Consider the following 15088-nt stretch of genomic DNA (forward strand, 5'->3'; position numbering starts at 1 on the left):
GTGTGTGTAAGACTCACTGTGATGGTTGATGGTATTGATGAGTCTGACTCCTACATGGGCGTGGTTATAGGTTACCAGGACGATGTCAAACAGTTCTTCACTCTCTGGGTACAGTTCTCTCAGACGGGCATTCACCGCCTCCAACGCCTGACGGAAGAGCAGATGAGAAAACAGAATTATGGGTAATGTAGTCAGCGTATGTGTTAGCGTTCACTGCCTCCAACACCTGATGGAAGAGCAGAGGAGATCACAGGATTATGGGTAATGTAGTCAGCGTATGTGTTAGCGTTCACTGCCTCCAACACCTGATGGAAGAGCAGAGGAGATCACAGGATTATGGGTAATGTAGTCAGCGTATGTGTTAGCGTTCACTGCCTCAAACACCTGATGGAAGAGCAGAGGAGATCACAGGATTATGGGTAATGTAGTCAGTCAGTGTACATGTCATAGCATGCAAATCAATATCACCGTCTCCAAGGCCTGATGAGATAGCAGGGGAGAGCAAAGGATTATGGGTAATGTAATCAGTGCACTTGTAATAGCATTCGGCATACAGATCAATAGTGAAAGCGTTCCATCTCGTTCAGACCCTGGAGATAAAACCTTCTAAATCAATGTAACATCAGCCACTTTGTACCCATGGTTACGGATGCATGCTTTTCCCATGTGATATGAGTCAATGGAGCCAAAACAAGTCACAGAATGTGTCTGTGTGTTACTGCGACAGTTCCTATTCATTTTTTATGTCTCTCAAAGTCTTTGGGGAAGTAGTTTTTTATTTGACCTCTTATTCAATATTATTTTATTTACATTGATTTGAATTTTTTATTTCAGTGATGGTACTTAAACCCTCTTAAGGATACACCCCCTTTTTTTCTCAAATCTTACTGCCTGTAGCTCAGGACCTGAAGCAAGGATATGTATATTCTTGCTACCGTTTAAAGGGAAACACTTTTAGGTTTATGGAAATGTGAAAGGAATGTAGGATAATATAACACAATAGATCTGGTAAAAGATAATACAAAGAAACAAAAAGTTATATTTTTTTATACCATCATCTTTGAAATGCAAGAAAATGGACAAAATGTATTATTCCTGTCTAGATACAATTTAGATTTTGGCCACTAGATGGCAGCAGTGTATGTCCTCAGTACTCTACCACAGTACTCTACCACCTCAGTACTCTACCACCTCAGTACTCTACCACCTCAGTACTCTACCACCTCAGTACTCTACCACCTCAGTACTCTACCACCTCAGTACTCTACCACCTCAGTACTCTACCACCTCAGTACTCTACAACCTCAGTACTCTACCACCTCAGTACTCTACCACCTCAGTACTCTACCACCTCAGTAATCTACCACCTCAGTACTCTACCACCTCAGTACTCTACCACCTCAGTACTCTACCACCTCAGTACTCTACCACCTCAGTACTCTACCACCTCAGTACTCTACCACCTCAGTACTCTACCACCTCAGTACTCTACCACCTCAGTACTCTACTACCTCAGTACTCTACCACCTCAGTACTCTACCACCTCAGTACTCTACCACCTCAGTACTCTACCACCTCAGTACTCTACCACCTCAGTACTCTACCACCTCAGTACTCTACAACCTCAGTACTCTACTACCTCAGTACACTACCACCTCAGTACTCTACCACCTCAGTACTCTACCACCTCAGTACTCTACCACCTCAGTACTCTACCACCTCAGTACTCTACCACCTCAGTACTCTACCACCTCAGTACTCTACAACCTCAGTACTCTACTACCTCAGTACACTACCACCTCAGTACTCTACCACCTCAGTACTCTACCACCTCAGTACTCTACCACCTCAGTACTCTACTACCTCAGTACACTACCACCTCAGTACACTACTACCTCAGTACTCTACCACCTCAGTACTCTACCACCTCAGTACTCTACTACCTCAGTACACTACCACCTCAGTACTCTACCACCTCAGTACTCTACCACCTCAGTACTCTACCACCTCAGTACTCTACCACCTCAGTACTCTACTACCTCAGTACACTACCACCTCAGTACTCTACCACCTCAGTACTCTACTACCTCAATACTCTACTACCTCAGTACTCTACCACCTCAGTACTCTACCACCTCAGTACTCTACTACCTCAGTACACTACCACCTCAGTACTCTACCACCTCAGTACTCTACCACCTCAGTACTCTACTACCTCAGTACACTACCACCTCAGTACTCTACCACCTCAGTACTCTACTACCTCAATACTCTACTACCTCAGTACTCTACCACCTCAGTACTCTACCACCTCAGTAATCTACCACCTCAGTACTCTACTACCTCAGTACTCTACCACCTCAGTACTCTACCAGAGTTTATGCATTTCAGTATCTCTGTAAGTCCAGTGTATAGTCAAACTTTAAGCATCCCTTAATCTTTGTTGTCCCCCAGGATGAAATCAGGGAGGGGACTGAGGATCATCTCTGTCTGTCTGCCTGTCTGTCCATTCTCAGTCATATTCTTTAACTCAGACAGCATTGGCCCGGGTTTAGACTAAACTTGGGTGAAGGATGCGACTTGCCATAGAGATCCGACATTTTAGAAAATTACAATGAATGGCCCAAGGCGGGAGCTATGGTAATTAACTGTAATGTGTGAGTCACGCCAGAGAGGATGAGGCGAAGCGAGAGGCATAACTGGGCCCAAAATATGTCTTCTCCAGCAGGTGGAGGTGTTTCTTTGGCACGTGATGTGTAATACAGGGATTGAATTAGCGAATGATACTGCAGGGCTAATACATTCATGGCCCCGGCAACAACCGCAGAGCTCACCGGGCTAATTAATCAAGCCTTCATATGGTCAAATTTTCAAACTCCAAAACAGAAAGAAATTATATATATCTTTGTATTTCATCCTTCACAATCTTCCCGACGTTTGATGCTTCACACTTGTTATCAACCAGCATTTCCTCTCCGTTTCGAGTGAGCCCTGTCTCAGTAGACTAGGCCATACACCCGTCTCAGTAGGCTACGCCAAAGACCCGTCTCAGTAGGCTACGCCAGAGACCCGTCTCAGTAGGCTACGCCACAGACCCATCTCAGTAGGCTACGCCACAGACCCATCTCAGTAGGCTACGCCACAGACCCGTCTCAGTAGGCTACGTCACAGACCTGTCTCAGTAGGCTACGCCATACACCTGTCTCAGTAGGCTACGTCACAGACCCGTCTCAGTAGGCTACGCCATACACCCATCTCAGTAGACTACACCATACACCCGTCTCAGTAGGCTACACCATACACCCGTCTCAGTAGGCTACGCCATACACCCGTCTCAGTAGGCTACGCCACAGACCCGTCTCAGTAGGCTACGCCACAGACCCGTCTCAGTAGGCTAAGTCACAGACCCATCTCAGTAGGCTAAGCCACAGACCCGTCTCAGTAGGCTACGCCACAGACCCATCTCAGTAGGCTACGCCACAGACCCGTCTCAGTGGGCTACGTCACAGACCCATCTCAGTAGGCTACGCCACAGACCCGTCTCAGTAGGCTACGCCAGAGACCCGTCTCAGTAGGCTACGCCATACACCCGTCTCAGTAGGCTACGCCATAAACCTGTCTCAGTAGGCTACGCCAGAGACCCGTCTCAGCAGGCTACGCCACAGACCCATCTCAGTAGGCTACGCCACAGACCCGTCTCAGTAGGCTACGCCACAGACCCGTCTCAGTAGGCTACGTCACAGACCTGTCTCAGTAGGCTACGCCAGACACCTGTCTCAGTAGGCTACGCCACAGACCCATCTCAGTAGGCTACGCCACAGACCCGTCTCAGTAGGCTACGCCACAGACCCGTATCAGTAGGCTACGCCACAGACCCGTCTCAGTAGGCTACGCCATACACCCATCTCAGTAGACTACACCATACACCCGTCTCAGTAGGCTACGCCACAGACCCGTCTCAGTAGGCTATGCCACAGACCCATCTCAGTAGCTACGTCACAGACCCGTCTCAGTAGGCACGCCATACACCTGTCTCAGTAGGCTACGCCACAGACCCGTCTCAGTAGGCTACGCCACAGACCCGTCTCAGTAGGCTACGTCACAGACCCATCTCACGCCATACACCCATCTCAGTAGGTCTCAAGGCCACCAGACCCGTCTCAGTAGGCTACGCCACAGACCCGTCTCAGTAGGCTATGCCACAGACCCGTCTCAGTAGGCTAAGTCACAGACCCATCTCAGTAGGCTACGCCACAGACCCGTCTCAGTAGGCTACGCCAGAGACCCGTCTCAGTAGGCTACGCCATACACCCGTCTCAGTAGGCTACGCCATACACCTGTCTCAGTAGGCTACGCCAGAGACCCGTCTCAGTAGGCTACGCCACAGACCCATCTCAGTAGGCTACGCCACAGACCCGTCTCAGTAGGCTACGCCACAGACCCGTCTCAGTAGGCTACGTCACAGACCTGTCTCAGTAGGCTACGCCATACACCTGTCTCAGTAGGCTACGTCACAGACCCGTCTCAGTAGGCTACGCCATACACCCATCTCAGTAGACTACACCATACACCCGTCTCAGTAGGCTACACCATACACCCGTCTCAGTAGGCTACGCCACAGACCTGTCTCAGTAGGCTACGCCACAGACCCGTCTCAGTAGGCTAAGTCACAGACCCATCTCAGTAGGCTAAGCCACAGACCCGTCTCAGTAGGCTACGCCACAGACCCATCTCAGTAGGCTACGCCACATACCCGTCTCAGTGGGCTACGTCACAGACCCATCTCAGTAGGCTACGCCACAGACCCGTCTCAGTAGGCTACGCCAGAGACCCGTCTCAGTAGGCTACGCCATACACCCGTCTCAGTAGGCTACGCCATAAACCTGTCTCAGTAGGCTACGCCAGAGACCCGTCTCAGCAGGCTACGCCACAGACCCATCTCAGTAGGCTACGCCACAGACCCGTCTCAGTAGGCTACGCCACAGACCCGTCTCAGTAGGCTACGTCACAAACCTGTCTCAGTAGGCTACGCCATACACCTGTCTCAGTAGGCTACGTCACAGACCCGTCTCAGTAGGCTACGCCATACACCTGTCTCAGTAGGCTACGCCACAGACCCGTCTCAGTAGGCTACGCCACAGACCCGTCTCAGTAGGCTACGCCATACACCCATCTCAGTAGACTACACCATACACCCGTCTCAGTAGGCTACGCCACAGACCCGTCTCAGTAGGCTATGCCACAGACCCATCTCAGTAGGCTACGTCACAGACCCGTCTCAGTAGGCTACGCCATACACCTGTCTCAGTAGGCTACGCCACAGACCCGTCTCAGTAGGCTACGCCACAGACCCGTCTCAGTAGGCTACGTCACAGACCCGTCTCAGTAGGCTACGCCATACACCCATCTCAGTAGACTACACCATACACCCGTCTCAGTAGGCTACACCATACACCCGTCTCAGTAGGCTACGCCACAGACCCGTCTCAGTAGGCTACGCCACAGACCCGTCTCAGTAGGCTAAGTCACAGACCCATCTCAGTAGGCTAAGCCACAGACCCGTCTCAGTAGGCTACGCCACAGACCCGTCTCAGTAGGCTACGCCAGAGACCCGTCTCAGTAGGCTACGCCATACACCCGTCTCAGTAGGCTACGCCATAAACCTGTCTCAGTAGGCTACGCCAGAGACCCGTCTCAGTAGGCTACGCCACAGACCCATCTCAGTAGGCTACGCCACAGACCCGTCTCAGTAGGCTACGCCACAGACCCGTCTCAGTAGGCTACGTCACAAACCTGTCTCAGTAGCCTACGCCATACACCTGTCTCAGTAGGCTACGCCACAGATCCGTCTCAGTAGGCTACGCCATACACCTGTCTCAGTAGGCTACGCCATACACCCGTCTCAGTAGGCTACGCCATACACCTGTCTCAGTAGGCTACGCCACAGACCCGTCTCAGTAGCCTACGCCACAGACCCGTCTCAGTAGGCTACGCCATACACCTGTCTCAGTAGGCTACGCCACAGACCCGTCTCAGTAGGCTACGTCACAGACCCGTCTCAGTAGGCTAAGTCACAGACCCGTCTCAGTAGGCTACTTCACAGAACCCGTCTCAGTAGGCTACGCCACAGACCCGTCTCAGTAGGCTACGCCATACACCTGTCTCAGTAGGCTACGCCACAGACCCGTCTCAGTAGGCTACGCCATAGACCCGTCTCAGTAGGCTAAGTCACAGACCAGTCTCAGTAGGCTACGTCACAGACCCGTCTCAGTAGGCTACGTCACAGACCCGTCTCAGTAGGCTACGCCACAGACCCGTCTCAGTAGCCTACGCCATACACCCGTCTCAGTAGGCTACGCCACAGACCCGTCTCAGTAGGCTACGTCACAGACCCGTCTCAGTAGGCTACGCCACAGACCCGTCTCAGTAGCCTACGCCATACACCCGTCTCAGTAGGCTACGCCACAGACCAGTCTCAGTAGGCTACGTCACAGACCCGTCTCAGTAGGCTACGCCATACACCCATCTCAGTAGACTACACCATACACCCGTCTCAGTAGGCTACGCCACAGACCCGTCTCAGTAGGCTATGCCACAGACCCATCTCAGTAGGCTACGTCACAGACCCGTCTCAGTAGGCTACGCCATACACCTGTCTCAGTAGGCTACGCCACAGACCCGTCTCAGTAGGCTACGCCACAGACCCGTCTCAGTAGGCTACGTCACAGACCCGTCTCAGTAGGCTACGCCATACACCCATCTCAGTAGACTACACCATACACCCGTCTCAGTAGGCTACACCATACACCCGTCTCAGTAGGCTACGCCACAGACCCGTCTCAGTAGGCTACGCCACAGACCCGTCTCAGTAGGCTAAGTCACAGACCCATCTCAGTAGGCTAAGCCACAGACCCGTCTCAGTAGGCTACGCCACAGACCCGTCTCAGTAGGCTACGCCAGAGACCCGTCTCAGTAGGCTACGCCATACACCCGTCTCAGTAGGCTACGCCATAAACCTGTCTCAGTAGGCTACGCCAGAGACCCGTCTCAGTAGGCTACGCCACAGACCCATCTCAGTAGGCTACGCCACAGACCCGTCTCAGTAGGCTACGCCACAGACCCGTCTCAGTAGGCTACGTCACAAACCTGTCTCAGTAGGCTACGCCATACACCTGTCTCAGTAGGCTACGCCACAGATCCGTCTCAGTAGGCTACGCCATACACCTGTCTCAGTAGGCTACGCCATACACCCGTCTCAGTAGGCTACGCCATACACCTGTCTCAGTAGGCTACGCCACAGACCCGTCTCAGTAGCCTACGCCACAGACCCGTCTCAGTAGGCTACGCCATACACCTGTCTCAGTAGGCTACGCCACAGACCCGTCTCAGTAGGCTCGTCACAGACCCGTCTCAGTAGGCTAAGTCACAGACCCGTCTCAGTAGGCTACTTCACAGAACCCGTCTCAGTAGGCTACGCCACAGACCCGTCTCAGTAGGCTACGCCATACACATGTCTCAGTAGGCTACGCCACAGACCTGTCTCAGTAGGCTACGCCACAGACCTGTCTCAGTAGGCTAAGTCACAGACCAGTCTCAGTAGGCTACGCCACAGACCCGTCTCAGTAGGCTACGTCACAGACCCGTCTCAGTAGGCTACGCCACAGACCCGTCTCAGTAGGCTACGCCATACACCTGTCTCAGTAGGCTACGCCACAGACCCGTCTCAGTAGGCTACGCCAGACACCTGTCTCAGTAGGCTACGCCACAGACCCGTCTCAGTAGCCTACGCCATACACCCGTCTCAGTAGGCTACGCCACAGACCCGTCTCAGTAGCCTACGCCACAGACTCGTCTCAGTAGCCTACGCCATACACCCGTCTCAGTAGGCTACGTCACAGACCCGTCTCAGTAGGCTACGTCACAGACCCGTCTCAGTAGGCTACGCCACAGACCCGTCTCAGTAGGCTACTTCACAGAACCCGTCTCAGTAGGCTACATCACAGACCCATCTCAGTAGGCTACGCCATACACCTGTCTCAGTAGGCTACGCCACAGACCCGTCTCAGTAGGCTAAGTCACAGACCCGTCTCAGTAGGCTACGCCATACACCCGTCTCAGTAGGCTACATCACAGACCCGTCTCAGTAGGCTAAGTCACACCCGTCTCAGTAGGCTACGCCATACACCCGTCTCAGTAGGCTACGCCATACACCCGTCTCAGTAGGCTACGCCATACACCCGTCTCAGTAGGCTACGCCACAGACCCGTCTCAGTAGGCTACGCCATACACCCGTCTCAGTAGGCTACGTCACAGACCCATCTCAGTAGGCTACGCCACAGACCCGTCTCAGTAGGCTACGCCACAGACCCGTCTCAGTAGGCTACGTCACAGACCCATCTCAGTAGGCTACGCCACAGACCCGTCTCAGTAGGCTACGGTCACAAACCTGTCTCAGTAGGCTACGCCATACACCTGTCTCAGTAGGCTACGCCACAGATCCTGTCTCAGTAGGCTACGCCATACACCTGTCTCAGTAGGCTACGCCATACACCCATCTCAGTAGGCTACGCCACAGACCTGTCTCAGTAGGCTACGCCACAGACCCGTCTCAGTAGCCTACGCCACAAGACCTGTCTCAGTAGGCTACGCCATACACCTGTCTCAGTAGGCTACGCCACAGACCCGTCTCAGTAGGCTACGTCACAGACCCGTCTCAGTAGGCTAAGTCACAGACCCGTCTCAGTAGGCTACTTCACAGAACCCGTCTCAGTAGGCTACGCCACAGACCCGTCTCAGTAGGCTACGCCATACACCTGTCTCAGTAGGCTACGCCACAGACCCGTCTCAGTAGGCTACGCCATAGACCCGTCTCAGTAGGCTAAGTCACAGACCAGTCTCAGTAGGCTACGTCACAGACCCGTCTCAGTAGGCTACGTCACAGACCCGTCTCAGTAGGCTACGCCACAGACCCGTCTCAGTAGCCTACGCCATACACCCGTCTCAGTAGGCTACGCCACAGACCCGTCTCAGTAGGCTACGTCACAGACCCGTCTCAGTAGGCTACACCACAGACCCGTCTCAGTAGCCTACGCCATACACCCGTCTCAGTAGGCTACGCCACAGACCCGTCTCAGTAGGCTACGCCACAGACCCGTCTCAGTAGCCTACGCCATACACCCGTCTCAGTAGGCTACGTCACAGACCCGTCTCAGTAGGCTACGCCACAGACCCGTCTCAGTAGCCTACGCCATACACCCGTCTCAGTAGGCTACATCACAGACCCGTCTCAGTAGGCTACGCCATACACCCGTCTCAGTAGCCTACGCCATACACCCGTCTCAGTAGGCTACGTCACAGACCCGTCTCAGTAGCCTACGCCATACACCCGTCTCAGTAGGCTACGTCACAGACCCGTCTCAGTAGGCTAAGTCACAGACCCGTCTCAGTAGGCTACGCCATACACCCGTCTCAGTAGGCTACATCACAGACCCGTCTCAGTAGCCTACGCCATACACCCGTCTCAGTAGGCTACGCCATACACCCGTCTCAGTAGCCTACGCCATACACCCGTCTCAGTAGGCTACGTCACAGACCCGTCTCAGTAGGCTACGCCATACACCCGTCTCAGTAGGCTACGTCACAGACCCGTCTCAGTAGGCTAAGTCACAGACCCGTCTCAGTAGCCTACGCCATACACCCGTCTCAGTAGGCTACGTCACAGACCCGTCTCAGTAGGCTACGCCATACACCCGTTTCAGTAGGCTACGTCACAGACCCGTCTCAGTAGCCTACGCCATACACCCGTCTCAGTAGGCTACGTCACAGACCCGTCTCAGTAGGCTAAGTCACAGACCCGTCTCAGTAGGCTACGCCATACACCCGTCTCAGTAGGCTACATCACAGACCCGTCTCAGTAGCCTACGCCATACACCCGTCTCAGTAGGCTACGCCATACACCCGTCTCAGTAGCCTACGCCATACACCCGTCTCAGTAGGCTACGTCACAGACCCGTCTCAGTAGGCTACGCCATACACCCGTCTCAGTAGGCTACGCCATACACCCGTCTCAGTAGGCTACGTCACAGACCCATCTCAGTAGGCTAAGTCACAGACCCGTCTCAGTAGGCTACGCCATACACCCGTCTCAGTAGGCTACATCACAGACCCGTCTCAGTAGGCTACGCCATACACCCGTCTCAGTAGGCTACGCCATACACCCGTCTCAGTAGCCTACGCCATACACCCGGCTCAGTAGGCTACGTCACAGACCCGTCTCAGTAGGCTACGCCATACACCCGTCTCAGTAGCCTACGCCATACACCCGTCTCAGTAGGCTACGTCACAGACCCGTCTCAGTAGGCTACGCCATACACCCGTCTCAGTAGGCTACGTCACAGACCCGTCTCAGTAGGCTACGCCATACACCCGTCTCAGTAGGCTAAGTCACAGACCCGTCTCAGTAGGCTACGTCACAGACCCGTCTCAAGGGAGTCAGGCAGCCTAAACATTCAGAGTTCAATATCGGCACGTACATTTAAATTCAGAATTTTACATACACCTTAGCCAAATACATTTAAACTGAGTTTTTCACAATTTAATCTTAGTAAAATGTCCCTGGCTTAGGTCAGTTAGGATCACCACTTTATTTTAAGAATGTGAAATGTCAGAATAATAGTAGAGAGAATGATTTATTTCAGCTTTTATTTCTTTCATCACATTCCCAGTGGGTCAGAAGTTTACATATACTCAATTAGTATTTGGTAGCATTGCCTTTAAATTGTTTAAATTGGATCAAACGTTTCGGGTAGCCTTCCACAAGCGTCCCACAATAAGTTGGGTGAATTTTGTCCAATTCCTCCTGACAGAGCTGGTGTATCTGAGTCAGATTTGTAGGCCTCCTTGCTCGCACATGCCTTTTCAGTTCTTCCCACAAATGCTCTATAGGATTGAGGTCAAAGCTTTGTGATGGCCACTCCAATACGGAGTTTGTTGTCCTTAAGACATTTTGCCACATCTTTGGAAGTATGCTTGGGGTCATTGTCCATTTGGAAGACCAATTTGCGACCAAGCGACTTCCTGCCTGATGACTTGAGATGTTGCTTCAATATAGCCACATAATCCCCCCCCCGTCATGATGCCATCTATTTTGCGAAATGCACCAGTCCCTCCTGCAGCAAAGCACGATTTGTCTAATGGGGGTAAGAAAAACTCCATTCTTCAGCCATCTGGCCACCATGCTGCATCAGACAGGTGATAATGCTTCAGCCATGTGGCCACCATGCTGCATCAGACATGTGATAATGCTTCAGCCATGTGGCCACCATGCTGCATCAGACAGGTGATAATGCTTCAGCCATGTGGCCACCGTGCTGCATCAGACAGGTGATAATGCTTCAGCCATGTGGCCACCATGCTGCATCAGACAGGTGATAATGCTTCAGCCATGTGGCCACCATGCTGCATCAGGCTACAGGTGATAATGCTTCAGCCATGTGGCCACCGTGCTGCATCAGGCTACAGGTGATAATGCTTCAGCCATGTAGCCACCATGCTGCATCAGACAGGTGATAATGCTGCATCACCGTGCTGCATCAGACAGGTGATAATGCTTCAGCCATGTGGCCACCGTGCTGCATCAGGCTACAGGTGATAATGCTTCAGCCATGTGGCCACCGTGCTGCATCAGGCTACAGGTGATAATGCTTCAGCCATGTGGCCACCATGCTGCATCAGACAGGTGATAATGCTTCAGCCATGTGGCCACCGTGCTGCATCAGACAGGTGATAATGCTTCAGCCATGTGGCCACCATGCTGCATCAGACAGGTGATAATGCTTCAGCCATGTGGCCACCATGCTGCATCAGGCTACAGGTGATAATGATTCAGCCATGTGGCCACCATGCTGCATCAGACAGGTGATAATGCTTCAGCCATGTGGCCACCATGCTGCATCAGACAGGTGATAATGCTTCAGCCATGTGTGCTGCATCACCATGCTGCATCATGCTGCATACAGGTGATAATGATTCAGCCATGTGGCCACCATGCTGCATCAGACAGGTGATAATGCTTCAGGCATGTAGCCACCATGCTGCATCAGACAGGTGATAATGCTTCAGCCATGTGGCCACCATGCTGCATCAGGCTACAGGTGATAATGCTTCAGCCATGTGGCCACCATGCTGCATCAGACAGGTGATAATGCTTCAGCCATGTGGCCACCATGCTGCATCAGGCTACAGGTGATAATGCTTCAGCCATGTGGCCACCATGCTGCATCAGGACAGGTGATAATGCTTCAGCCATGTGGCCACCATGCTGCATCAGGCTACAGGTGATAATGCTTCAGCCATGTGGCCACCGTGCTGCATCAGGCTACAGGTGATAATGCTTCAGCCATGTGGCCACCATGCTGCATCAGGACAGGTGATAATGCTTCAGCCATGTGGCCACCGTGCTGCATCAGACAGGTGATAATGCTTCAGCCATGTGGCCACCATGCTGCATCAGGCTACAGGTGATAATGCTTCAGCCATGTGGCCACCATGCTGCATCAGGCTACAGGTGATAATGCTTCAGCCATGTGGCCACCATGCTGCATCAGACAGGTGATAATGCTTCAGCCATGTGGCCACCATGCTGCATCAGGCCATGTGGCCACCGGTGATACAGGTGATAATGCTTCAACCATGTGGCCACCATGCTGCATCAGGCTACAGGTGATAATGATTCAGCCATGTGGCCACCATGCTGCATCAGGCTACAGGTGATAATGATTCAGCCATGTGGCCACCATGCTGCATCAGACAGGTGATAATGCTTCAGGCATGTAGCCACCATGCTGCATCAGACAGGTGATAATGCTTCAGCCATGTGGCCACCGTGCTGCATCAGGCTACAGGTGATAATGCTTCAGCCATGTGGCCACATGGCTGAATCATTATCACCTGTAGCCTACAGGCTACAGGTGATAATGCTTCAGCCATGTGGCCACCATTCTGCATCAGGCTACAGGTGATAATGATTCAGCCATGTGGCCACCATGCTGCATCAGACATGTGATAATGCTTCAGCCATGTAGCCACCATGCTGCATCAGGCTACAGGTGATAATGCTTCAGCCATGTGACCACCATGCTGCATCAGACAGGTGATAATGCTTATGGCTAATATAGCACCCCTGCCTTAATAGGGACCATGTACAGGCCCTAAAGATATTGCTTTCCATCAATGTGCTATTGGCCTAATTTCTGGTGAGGAAAATGATATTGTCAATTGTTTAATATAGTCTATATTATATACTCTATATGTCATCATAAAATCTGTGTTAATATCAGATTTTATGGTTGGCTATAATATAAGGTACTTTCCCAGATTGATAACAAAACACGAAATCCCCCATGATTTAAATTGTACATGCATAACTTGCTTTCCTGTGATCTTGGAGAGGGCCAGTAATTTTCTAATTTGGGACAGTAGTTTTCACTTGGTACTGGCCCAGTGTGCCACTATCAAATTGACCTGAATGTCAAGTCTTGGACTGGTACCCATGCTGGACTGGTACCCATGCTGGACTGGTACCCATGCTGGACTGATACCCAGGCTGGACTGGTACCCATTCTGGACTGGTACCCATGCTGGACTGGTACCCATGCTGGACTGGTAACCAGGCTGGACTGGTACCCTTGGCTGGACTGGTACCCTTGGCTGGACTGGTACCCAAGCCTTGGACTGGTACCCATGCTGGACTGGTACCCATGCTGGACTGGTACCCAAGCCTTGGACTGGTACCCATGCTGGACTGGTACCCATGCTGGACTGGTAACCAGGCTGGACTCCCTTCCATTTTTGAAGATATGTCTTTTCATATTCATTGCGGAGACATGAGTACTTGGTCAATATAATGTATAATCTGTGGTCGCACACGATGAATGAAATGTATTAGCCACAAGCGATATCTCAATTGGCCCAAGGGGGGACGACGACAACATGTATCCTGTTGCCTTGTTCATCATTGAGTCCATATATGGTACGGAAGTGTTTGCGTGTGTCGTCTCAGTGTGTTAGTACGACCCTAACCTTGATGAAGGAGAGGGGCGGTCCAGGGGCAAAGGTTAGTCTGTTTGTATGACTCTAACCTTGATGAAGGAGAGGGGCGGTCCAGGGGCGAAGGGTAGTGTGTTTGTACGACCCTAACCTTGATGAAGGAGAAGGCTGGTCCTGGGGCGAAGGGTAGTGTGTTTGTACGACCCTAACCTTGATGAAGGAGAGGGGCGGTCCAGGGGCGAAGGGTAGTGTGTTTGTACGACCCTAACCTTGATGAAGGAGAGGGGCGGTCCAGGGGCGAAGGGTAGTGTGTTTGTACGACCCTAACCTTGATGAAGGAGAGGGGCGGTCCAGGGGCAAAGGTTAGTCTGTTTGTATGACTCTAACCTTGATGAAGGAGAGGGGCGGTCCAGGGGCAAAGGTTAGTCTGTTTGTATGACTCTAACCTTGATGAAGGAGAGGGGCGTCCAGGGGCAAGGTCCAGGGGCGAAGGGTAGTGTGTTTGTACGACCCTAACCTTGATGAAGAAGGGCGGTCCAGGGGCGAAGGGTAGTGTGTTTGTACGACCCTAACCTTGATGAAGGAGAAGGGTGGTCCAGGGGCAAAGGGTAGTGTGTTTGTATGACTCTAACCTTGACGAAGGAGAAGGCTGGTCCTGGGGCGAAGGGTAGTGTGTTTGTATGACTCTAACCTTGAAGGCTGGTCCTGGGGCGAAGGGTAGTGTGTTTGTATGACTCTAACCTTGATGAAGGAGAAGGCTGGTCCTGGGGCGAAGGGTTCTTGATGAAGGAGAAGGTGGTCCTCGTGCTCCTAACCTGATAGGCTGGTCCTGGGGCGAAGGGTAGTGTGTTTGTGACTCTAACCTGACGAAGGAGAAGGCTGGTCCCCTTCTGCTCCACCTCAGGTACTCCTCTACCCCCTTCTGCTCATACACCTTCTGCTCCGTCTCAGTACGGAACAGGACCCGGGACGACACCGCAATGGTCACGGCATTCTCAGGCTTGGGCTGCAGAGACGCAAGGGGGGGAATGGGAAGATAGAA

At 52.3% G+C, this 15088-nt stretch overlaps 1 pseudogene; it reads right to left on the reverse strand.

Moving 5' to 3' along the window:
* Window positions 1-15088, reverse strand: part of LOC115123794 (uncharacterized) — a 92875-nt pseudogene that overhangs the window by 22922 nt on the left and 54865 nt on the right.

Source organism: Oncorhynchus nerka, linkage group LG4, assembly GCF_034236695.1.
Source record: "Oncorhynchus nerka isolate Pitt River linkage group LG4, Oner_Uvic_2.0, whole genome shotgun sequence".
Lineage (NCBI taxonomy): Eukaryota > Metazoa > Chordata > Actinopteri > Salmoniformes > Salmonidae > Oncorhynchus > Oncorhynchus nerka.